Source organism: Penaeus vannamei, chromosome 33 (genome assembly GCF_042767895.1).
Source record: "Penaeus vannamei isolate JL-2024 chromosome 33, ASM4276789v1, whole genome shotgun sequence".
Taxonomy (NCBI): Eukaryota; Metazoa; Arthropoda; class Malacostraca; order Decapoda; family Penaeidae; genus Penaeus; species Penaeus vannamei.
Genome location: NC_091581.1, coordinates 25,877,750 through 25,887,749, shown reverse-complemented (window position 1 = coordinate 25,887,749; position 10,000 = coordinate 25,877,750). Strand labels below are relative to the sequence as shown.

Genomic DNA, 10,000 nt, shown 5'->3' with positions numbered 1-10,000 from the left:
TTACACCTTAAAGCTGCTTCTGCCGTTCATTAGACGTTTCAGCACAGCTTTATGGAATGTTGTCAACTGGGTGACTAGATTTATTGAAGTTATCTCTTGGATCTTATATCTATCTGTCACCAGGTCTTTCAGATGGTCACCCAACCTCTTTTATTTGTTATCCATCTCTTACCAACCATTCTAACTTCTCACTAAACCATTAATTAGGAGTGGAGAAACCACCAACTCGATTGCGATTTTCAACTTTTCATGACTGTAAAGCTGGGGTCTCATGAGCATTATTTCAATAGCAGTGATAATAAACATTCTCACCCCCATAACCTTTTGCAGCAACTTTGTGGTAGATGAAGTAAAACAGTATGGATGATCTACACTTGGTTTGATAACTAGGGATTGCCTTAGTATCTTCCCCTTTTTCTGGACTGCATTATTTTTATCTTGGTATGCTCTAGCATGATTAGCCTGACAAAACAGAAAAGTACATCGGGACCCATTTGTTAAGGACAACACGTATTACAAATATGTGTTAGTTCAACGAAAAAAAGCAGAAGGCAGAAAATACCATGGTGAAGATTTTGAAATAGTATTTATTATTTATTTTTACAAAACACCCCTAGATATCAAGATGGGACTTGTAGTTCATAATTTCCTTTGATCTGTGAAGGAAGGCTTATAATAAAGTCCAGAAGTGGATACAGGGATATGTTGTGCAGGTCAGTGGTGGATACACAAGTGTGTGCAGCTGCTAGTGTCATTAGTATGTTTTCTTTTTATCTTTTCTGTTTTTAACTGTATTGGCCATACCATCTTCATCAACCCCTCCCCCTCTAGTTAAAGACCCCAAGATCATTGTTAAGTAAAGTATGTGGAGGGTGAAAATAAGATATTTTTTTGAAAATATGTCTGAACTGTATTTTAATTTTCAGCAATATTAACTACGAGATTATTGTGATTGATGATGGGTCCCCGGATGGCACACTAGAAGTTGCAAAGAAGTTGCAGGAGATATATGGAGAAGACAGAATTGTAAGTTTTTTTTAAATTTTTTCAGAGAAAATTTGGAATATGTACATTAATTTTGAAATACTGGTAAGGAAGTGTTAACATATATGTTTTTAATGCTGTTGATATATAGGTCATTGCAAAATACACTACAATATATTGCACAACAAGTCTCCACCCCCTTTTTGGGAAGATAAATACAATATTCTCTTGTTTCTTCCCAATATGATCCAGAATAATTGATGAAAAATATGCCAGTATTTTTATATGAAAAAACAAACATTGAAAAGTTAATCTTGTGCATAGTTTTGGTACCAAGACATACAAATTTGCCTTTCCCCATTACAGGTTCCCCGGGCCAAGAGCGGAAGCTAGGTCTTGGGACAGCATATATCCATGGCATAAAACATGCTACAGGAAACTATGTCATCATCATGGATGCTGACTTATCACACCACGTAAGAGAAAAGGAATGACTTATCATTGCTGTGCTATCATGCATTTTCTTTTCCTTGATCCCCATTGTTTTTGGGTCCTCTTGTTTTGCTGATTATCAAGTTCTCTTCTTGGTTTTTATTTTTTATGAACATAGTCATGTCTACATATAGAAAGCTGACTAGAGCCTAGGATAGGACTAAAAGTCAGTAATGTGCTCTTGGGCTTTTAAAGTTTTTTTACCAAAAGGTCTTTTTCAAATTCCTGGTCACCCAAAATAGCTGACTTACCCTTTTCTTCCCGTCCTTCCTCATCTTTCCAGCCCAAGTTCACCCCCAGTTCATCAAGAAGCAGAAGGAGGGCAACTATGCCCCTTGTATCAGGCACGCGGATGTGGAAATGGGGGTGTATATGGATGGGACCTAAGCGAAGATTATCAGCCTGGAGCCAACTCGTTACCAGGTCTTCCTCAGGCCTGGAGCGTCAGACCTGACTGGATCTTTCAGGTAATTGCAAACTGGCAGGTGGTTGCTGGTGGTTCATTTTTGCTTTTTAGGATTCCCATAACTGCTTAAATGTAATGACACAACTTTTTTTTTTTTTTAATCTTGAGGTTGTCATTTGTTACTTTGTATTTGAAAAAATAGCTGTTGCTTTTTTTTTGAAGGGAAGAACTTCCCTTTTTGGAGGGTTTGTTTTTGATTATTGTTGATATTGTTTATTGTTATTATTACTCTTACTATTATTATTACTATTATTAAGGAATAGTGATGCACAATATCCCATCAGCTACTGTGAGAGTTAGTGTAATTATTGTAAAAGAATAATCTAGGGTAAATTATTTGGCTGCTCTATAGAGGAGGTTACTTTGATCAGTAAAGAAAAGTATATATTTCCAAAGATTAGAACTATGCACAGAATTAACGTTTTTCATCTTTTGTTTGTAGTCTGCCATTAGTTTTTTGAAAAGAACTTGACATCAAATGGAAATTTTACTGCATTTTTTTTTTTTTTTTTTTTTACATTTATATTAAAAGTATTTGCAGATACATTATTTTGAAAATAAGATATTATGTGACTTATATTGTCTCTGCTTTCTCTTTCATTTTTACTATATTTTTCCAGATAAAGATATTAAGTTTCCTTGTTTTTCACATTGATTAGATGTTGTTTTTATCTCCCTCTTTTCTCATTTATTTCTTTGTTCAGTGGTAGAAAAGCCCACAATGAACACACTCAATTTATTGAAAATGAGACAAAAGTTTCAAAATCCTCCTGGATTTCATCTCTAGGTATTTGTTCAGTGTAGAATTATGAATAATCCCAAGGTGAACCACATACACTATATCATCACATGTTTTTTAGATTTTTCAAAAAAGGGATTCAACAAAATTCATTGCAGGCTCTATGCAAGGATGTGCTGCAGAAGCTGGTGGGGTCTTGTGTGAGCAAGGGCTATGTCTTCCAAATGGAGCTAATTATTGGGCAAGGCAATTTGGCTTCACTATTGGAGAGGTAAGAGTTAGCTGTTTGCTGAAATAAAAGGATAGAGAAAGAGGGGGTTTTGTGAATGTAGTGGAGGGATTTCTTGTACTAGAAAAGAAGAAAAAATGTGCCAATTGAAACAGTCTGCCATTTATTTATGATGGCAGAAATGGGTCACACATATGGATAAAAATCTCATATCCTTAATAAAAGTAAACAAGAAATTCAATGCTATTAGAAAGAATTTAACTAAAAATCATTTACAGATAAGAAATGTGATGGATCACTACTGCATTTTATTTCTCATTCGTTTATATATTCCCTTTTTCCCGGTTCCTATCAGCTTTGTTGACCGCGTGTATGGTGAGAGTAAGCTTGGAGGATCAGAAATTATTGGGTTTGCCAGGACTCTCACCTCTTTTCCACAACAAGCAGGATAGTAACGGATAGTAAAGTGAATTTTCATGAGAAGAGTATGTCTGAGGGAATGGGAGGATGAAAGTGTTTTTTCATTTTCTCCATTCTTTTGAGAATATATTTATGTGTGAGTGTAGATGTAGAGGTATTGTGATGTGTGATTTTTCAAAAAGAAATTATTTTGATAAAAGTTTAGCATAGATCTGGTGCCTTTTGAACTTGATGTATATTTCTGTTACCGACAGACAAGGTGTGTCTTTTACATTTTTTTAGCGAAGTATTATGGCTATATGTAAAAAAAAAAAAAATACATTCCAATATGATACTCCCTTTAAAATATCTATTACTGATGATATCCAGGTTATGAAATATACTTAGCAGCTACATGTTGATGTCACTTGTTTTAGTGTTGAATCATACTTGTTATAAATAAATATTAAATGCATCCAAATGCTATCTCTATACTCATTATTATTTTGTCAAAGTAGTTATTAGCCTGTCAATTCTTTTTAAATTTTTTGGTAGTAAAGGAAAAGATGAAGATGGAAATAAAGGATATAAGAAAAAATATGATGGAGAATATGAGGAACTTTAAAAAATATGCAGGGATGATAATTTCATTTTTTTTGGGGGGGATATGACAATAATGATAATAAAAATAACTGTAATAGTAATGCTGATGATTATAAATCAGTTAAAATAATTGTGATATAAGGAATATAATGAGAAAATATATAAAATAATGAAACAATGTTAATAGAACAGAAATAATTCTTAAAGAATCATTAATATCATTAAGAGTTAACAAAGGGACAGTGGTGAACTTGAAACATAATAGGAAGAAATAAAGGCTACAAATACAATTCAAAGAAACTTATGGGTATTTATTTCTTTTATTGCTTGAAATTTTCACATTGTACATTTCTAAAAAATAGTGGTTTGACTCTCACTTTGGCAGGAAACATTTTGGCTTTTTTTTACACAGGTTTTTTATTTGCATTTTTATCACAGGAAGACAAGTTGGAAAAAACACACTTGGACATGTTTATCTTTGCTAAGGTGTAAAAATAAAATATATTTGCATTATCATGGTAATATTCAAGAAGGATTCCATGGTTTCTTCCAAGTTGAACAAACACGCACATGTTACATTCTACAAGTAAATCGATAAATCATTACAAAACTCATTCTTATATAATCGTCCTACATGAATCATTAGGGTGGGTTGTATATTCATGTGTAGTCTTTTTTCTCTCTCTTTTTTTTTTTTTTTTTTACCAAATTTGAGTTTCTTTCTTTTTTTTTTTTTCTTTTTTACCAAATTCAAGTTTGTCTTGTTTCCCTTTTTTTAATATTCTAAATAGATAATTTTCTTAAACCCTAAATTGGCTATTCTTGAATACTCAAAATTGGTCATCCCTTCATGAATATTCTAGGGTGACAAATCTTTCTTAAATATTACAAATTGGTCATTCTTACTGTAGCATTCCAAATCAATTATTCTTTCTTTTAATCCTAAACTAGTCATTCTTTCTTCAATATTCCAAATTGATAACTTTTCTTTAATCCGAAAAATTGATCCCCTTTATTGAATATTCTATAGTAGTACAAAATTACAACCAATTAATGGAAAAGAATATTGAAAAATTTAATCCATATATCTAAAATTGGAAATTAGGATTGTTGACTAACTGGCATTATCCCAAAAAATGAGGAAACAATGAAAACAGTCACATTAAAATTGGACAAATGCATTCAAGAGTAATGTCAGTTTCTTTTCTATTTTTCTTTTTGTCAAGGCTGAGGTGCAAGAGAATATGACAGCTGACTTATGATAAGTTGATAGATTGGTGATGATAATTCTCTGACAACTGACAGACTGAGGGGGATATTCGTCAGAAATTCAACCACGTTATTTTGGAATGTGCATTACAGTCATTACCAGCTTCTTTGCCAGCAATAAAAAAATAAATGTATGACAATTCAGTCCTAAGAATACATGACTACTCTATGCAGGGATAGAAAATTATCTGACCCTTTCCTCTTTTAATTCAGCCTTCTGTGCAACAAGAATGGTCTTCGACTCCTGTTTTGCATTTCACCTCAAACAGTTCCAGGGAAGTCATGCCTTAAGTGTTGATCTTCAATTGTGTATGTAGAATTCTTTCTTGCTGCTGTGGGTGTGATAGGAATAGGAATGTGTGTATCAGTTAATGCTACACAGTGATGTACAGGAGAAAAGAAATATAGTTTGATGATCTTTGGAAATACTCTTCCTTCCTTTTAGCAATATCATCATCAAAATGTATCAGAAACCGAACACATAATACCCAACCTTCGATTTGCTCATAATACTGGAGAGCACACCCATACAGGTAAGCATACTGCCTCTTCGGAAACAACATTTACTGGGTATCTATATCAAATTTATATCCATGATGTATATACACATATCAGTGTCTTTATCCATCTATCCCTCACTCATTATCATAACATTATCCATCACCCCATTACCCGCCCAGATCCCCCACCTCCCAACCCATCTAACCCCACCTCCCCCTATCCCCGGACCACACCAAACCTACCTGTGTCTGCACCATGTTCATCCTGCAGCTCCTCATTCTTAACACGCCTTTTGTAGATGTCAACGGAGTTCCCTTTGTCCATCTCAAGCATGGTGTTGTAGAGACCTATGAAGGTACCCGTGCGACCCACTCCGGCGCTGGAGACAGGGGAGTTTGAGTTTAGTGGGTTGGGAAGATGGGGAGGGAGAGGAAAGGAAAGGATGGGGAGAAGGGGGAGCAAAGAGGGTGGGATGGAGTGGATTGGAATGAAAAGGAGTGGGAGGAGGGAGGGGGTAGAATGTGGCGAGGAAATGGAGGGGGATAGAGGGAGTGGGAGGGAGAGGGATAGAAGGAGGGGGGACGAAATGGAGGAGGATGAAGAAGTGGAGGGGTGGAGGGAGGTGGAGTGTGGGGACAAAATGGAAGGGATGGTGGGAGTGGAGTGTGGTTAGTGAGTGGAGGACCGGGAAAAGTGGAGTTTGGCGAGGGGTGGAGAGGAAGGTGGGAATGGAGTGTGGTGAGAAAGTAGTGGATGGAAACTTGAATGAGGTGCAAAGTAATCCCTAGATCATGAATTAATTTTCTCTCTCTCTCTCTCTCTCTCTCTCTCTCTCCCTCTCTCTCTCTCTCTCTCTCTCTCTCTCTCTCTCTCTCTCTCTCTCTCTCTCTCTCCTCTCCTCCTCCCTCCCTCCCTCCCTCCCTCCCTCCCTCCCTCCCTCCCTCCCTCCCTCCCTCCCTCCCTCCCTCCTCCCTCCCTCCCCTACCTTTATCTTTCTTTCCCTACTCCCTCCCCCCTACGCAACACCACCTTACTCGCCCATCCCCACCCTAAGTCCCCGCTCAACCCCACACCCAAGTCCCCGCCCACCCCCGCCCCCACACCCAAGTCCCCGCCCACCCCCCCCCCCAAGTCCCCGCCCACCCCCACACCCAAGTCCCCGTCCACCCCACCCCCACCCCAAATCCCCGCCCACCCCCACCCAAGTCCCCGCCCACCCCCACACCCAACCCCGCCCACCCCCACACCCCAAGTCCCCGCCCACCCCCACACCCAAGTCCCCGCCCACCCCACCCCCATACCCAAGTCCCCGCCCACACCCAAGTCCTCACCTGCAATGGACGACCACGTGGAAGTCCCCGAGGACGATGACGGTTTCACCGCCATCATGAAGGAGACGAGGTGTTGGGCAGTCCGGACACCCCATGTCAGGCCAGTCCACGTATTGGTAATGGAGGCAGTTGCGCTGGTCGTCTCCCTGGGGTGCGGGGCGGGGGGAAAGGGAGAGGAAGAAGGGGGGGGGAGGGGGGGAGGGGGGGATCAAGGAGTAAGAGGGGGGGAGAGGGGATAAAGGGGAAAAGAGGAGGGAGAGGGGGACGAAGGAGTAAGGAAAAGGGGGGAGGGGAGGGAGAAATACTTTAACAAATAAACTTCAAAGTAGTTGAAACCACCTACCAAAATGAAATGAATTAAAATAACATGAAAATAAAATTGGTATCCTAAAAAGAAAGAAAAAAAAAAAAGTATCGAAATGTCAGTCTTAAAAAACCTAATCTTCAGAATTCAAAAAGCTAAAACGTATCCAAACAAACCAGGGGCCAGATTCTCAAACGCGGTGGGGGAGAGCACCCTTTTACCGCTGTACGGCGGTTGTGAAATCAACTCTCTTCCTCTTATAAAGGGAAATACAGCAGAACAGTTAAGGCCCCCAGGCCTTTTAATTTAAAGGCTCTTTTGAATCCAGCCCCAGGTCATCTAAGCCTCACCTTCGGTATTCGAATATCAAAAACGATCCAAAGAAACCAGTCATAAAACCCCTCACCTTCGAAAAAAGCAAAGAGCAAGTAAACCGTTTTCAAAGCATCACCTTATGATTCGAAAAATCGTACCCAAATAAACCAGTCATAAAACCCCCTCACCTAAAATTCAAAAACCTTAAAAGTATAAAAAGGTAATCAAACTCCCACTATCATAACTCGAAAAACAAAAATGTACCCAAAAAAAAAAAAAGAGACCTCAAACCCTCACCTCCATAATTCAAAAGCAAATGTATCCAAATAAACCGAGTCCTGGCCTCCCCTTCTTTTTGAATACTCCCACGACATAATTTCCCGGTAGACTCTTTGTGGTACAGACGATGAGATCCTCGGGGGGAAAGCAAAAAGGGGGTTCCTACATCTGGCCAGTACTTTCTGATTTTTTTGAGGATTCGAAATTTTTTTAAAAAACTTTTGGGTTCTTTCTTTTTTCCCTTTTGGATTTCTTGTAATATTTTTCTCTCTCTCTCTCTCTCTCTCTCTCTCTCTCTCTCTCTCTCTCTCTCTATCTCTCTCTCTCTCTCTCCCTCCTTCTCTCTCTCTCTCTCGTTGTCTCGCTTTTTCTTTGTCTCTTTCTTCCTCTCTCTATCTCTCGCTCTCTCTCTCTTTTTTTCTCTCTTTTCTCTCTCTCCTCTCTTTTTCCCTTTGGATTTTCCCCTTTTATCGGGAGAATGTTCTTTGGATGTCATTGTTGTTCCTTTATATTTTTTTTTATAACCATTATTATATAATTTTTTTTTTTATTTTATTTTGATTGTCCTGATCATCATTATCAATATTGTTATCATCATCTATATTATTAACATTGTTATAGTTCTTTTCATTATTATCACTATTTTTTTTTATCATTATCATCAATATCATTATTATTATTAGCATTATTATCATTCTCATCATTATCATTATCAATTTTGTTCTTATCATTATCATTATTATCTTTATTATCCTCCTCCAGCATCTCTCACTCCTTTTTTACTCCGTCCCTCACTCCCTCTTTTTTTCTATATCTTCCTTCTTTCGTTTTTTTTTCCCCCATCTTTCATTTATTCCTTCATTTTTTTTCCCGTCTCCTTATTCCCCTTTTCCATTTTTCCCCTTGCATTTTCCCCTATTCCATCTCTCCTTTCCCCCCTTCCACCATCAATCATTCCTTCATTTCGCCTTCCTCCTCCCTTCCACCGCCCCCGTGTTTCTCCATTTATTTCTTTATCCCTTTCTCCCCTTTCCTCTCTTTCTTTTCCATTGAGCTTCTTCCCCTTTTTCCCTCTCTCCTTTCCCTTTCCCCCATCTCTGGCTTCTTCCTTTATCTCCCATTCCCGCCTTCCTCCATTTTCCCCCTTCTTCCTTCATCATATTCATTCTTCCCTTCGCCGTCTCTCCCTTCCTCCCCTTTCCCCATCTCTCTTCTTCTTCCCCCCATTCCCCCTCTCTCTCTTTTTTCTTTCCTCCATCCTTCTTACTTCCATTCGCTGTCTCTCCCTTCTTCCCTCCCCCATCTCTCATTCCCTTCTTCCTCCGTTTCTGCCGTCACCCTTCCTCCCTTCTTTCTCTCTCCCTTCCTCCCTCTATCCTTTTCTCCCTTCTTCCCTCTATCCTTATCTCCCCAAATCCTTTTCTCCTTATTTCCCCTTTCCCCCCACTCATCCTCTTTTCCCTTTTCTCCCCTTCCTCCCACTTACCCTTTTCCTTATCTCCCTTCCTCCCCCCCACCCTTTTTTCCCTTATTTTTCCCCCCACTCACCCTTTTTTAATATCTCCCTTTCCCCCCACTCACCCCTTTTTCCCCTTTCTCCCCTTTCCCCCCTCTCACCCTCTTTTCCCTTTTCTCCCCTTCCCGTTCCTCCATCCCTCATTCTTTCCCTCCCCATCTTTTCCCCTTTTTTACCAAGCCCCTTTAAAAACCGGCCCAGGTGGCGCACCGTCTTTCACTTTCCTCGACATCACCCTCATTCCCCCAGTAAACTGGACCATAATATGACGTAGACATTCTGCTCCCAATCATTCCCAAAAAACTTTCTGCGTCGACTTTTGGACCCGGGGGCGATAAACCTGTTCTTCTTCGTAAAACTCTGGAGGAATTTAAAGAAAAGAGGACTTAAAAAAGAAAAGAGAAAGGATAGGATGAAGAAGAAAAAGAAGAACGAAGGTTGACATTAAATGAATAAAAAGATAAAAATGAAAGAAAAAAAGGATGAAGAAAAATAAGAAAAACGAAGGATGAATCATAAAAAAAATAGGAGATTTAAAAGGGAAAAAAAAGGGCTAAAAACTGAAAGAAAGGG

At 38.9% G+C, this 10,000-nt stretch overlaps 1 pseudogene; it reads left to right on the top strand.

Moving 5' to 3' along the window:
- Positions 1-702: 702 nt before the first annotated feature.
- Positions 703-3,934, top strand: LOC138867975 (dolichol-phosphate mannosyltransferase subunit 1-like; annotated as a pseudogene).
- Positions 3,935-10,000: the final 6,066 nt, after the last annotated feature.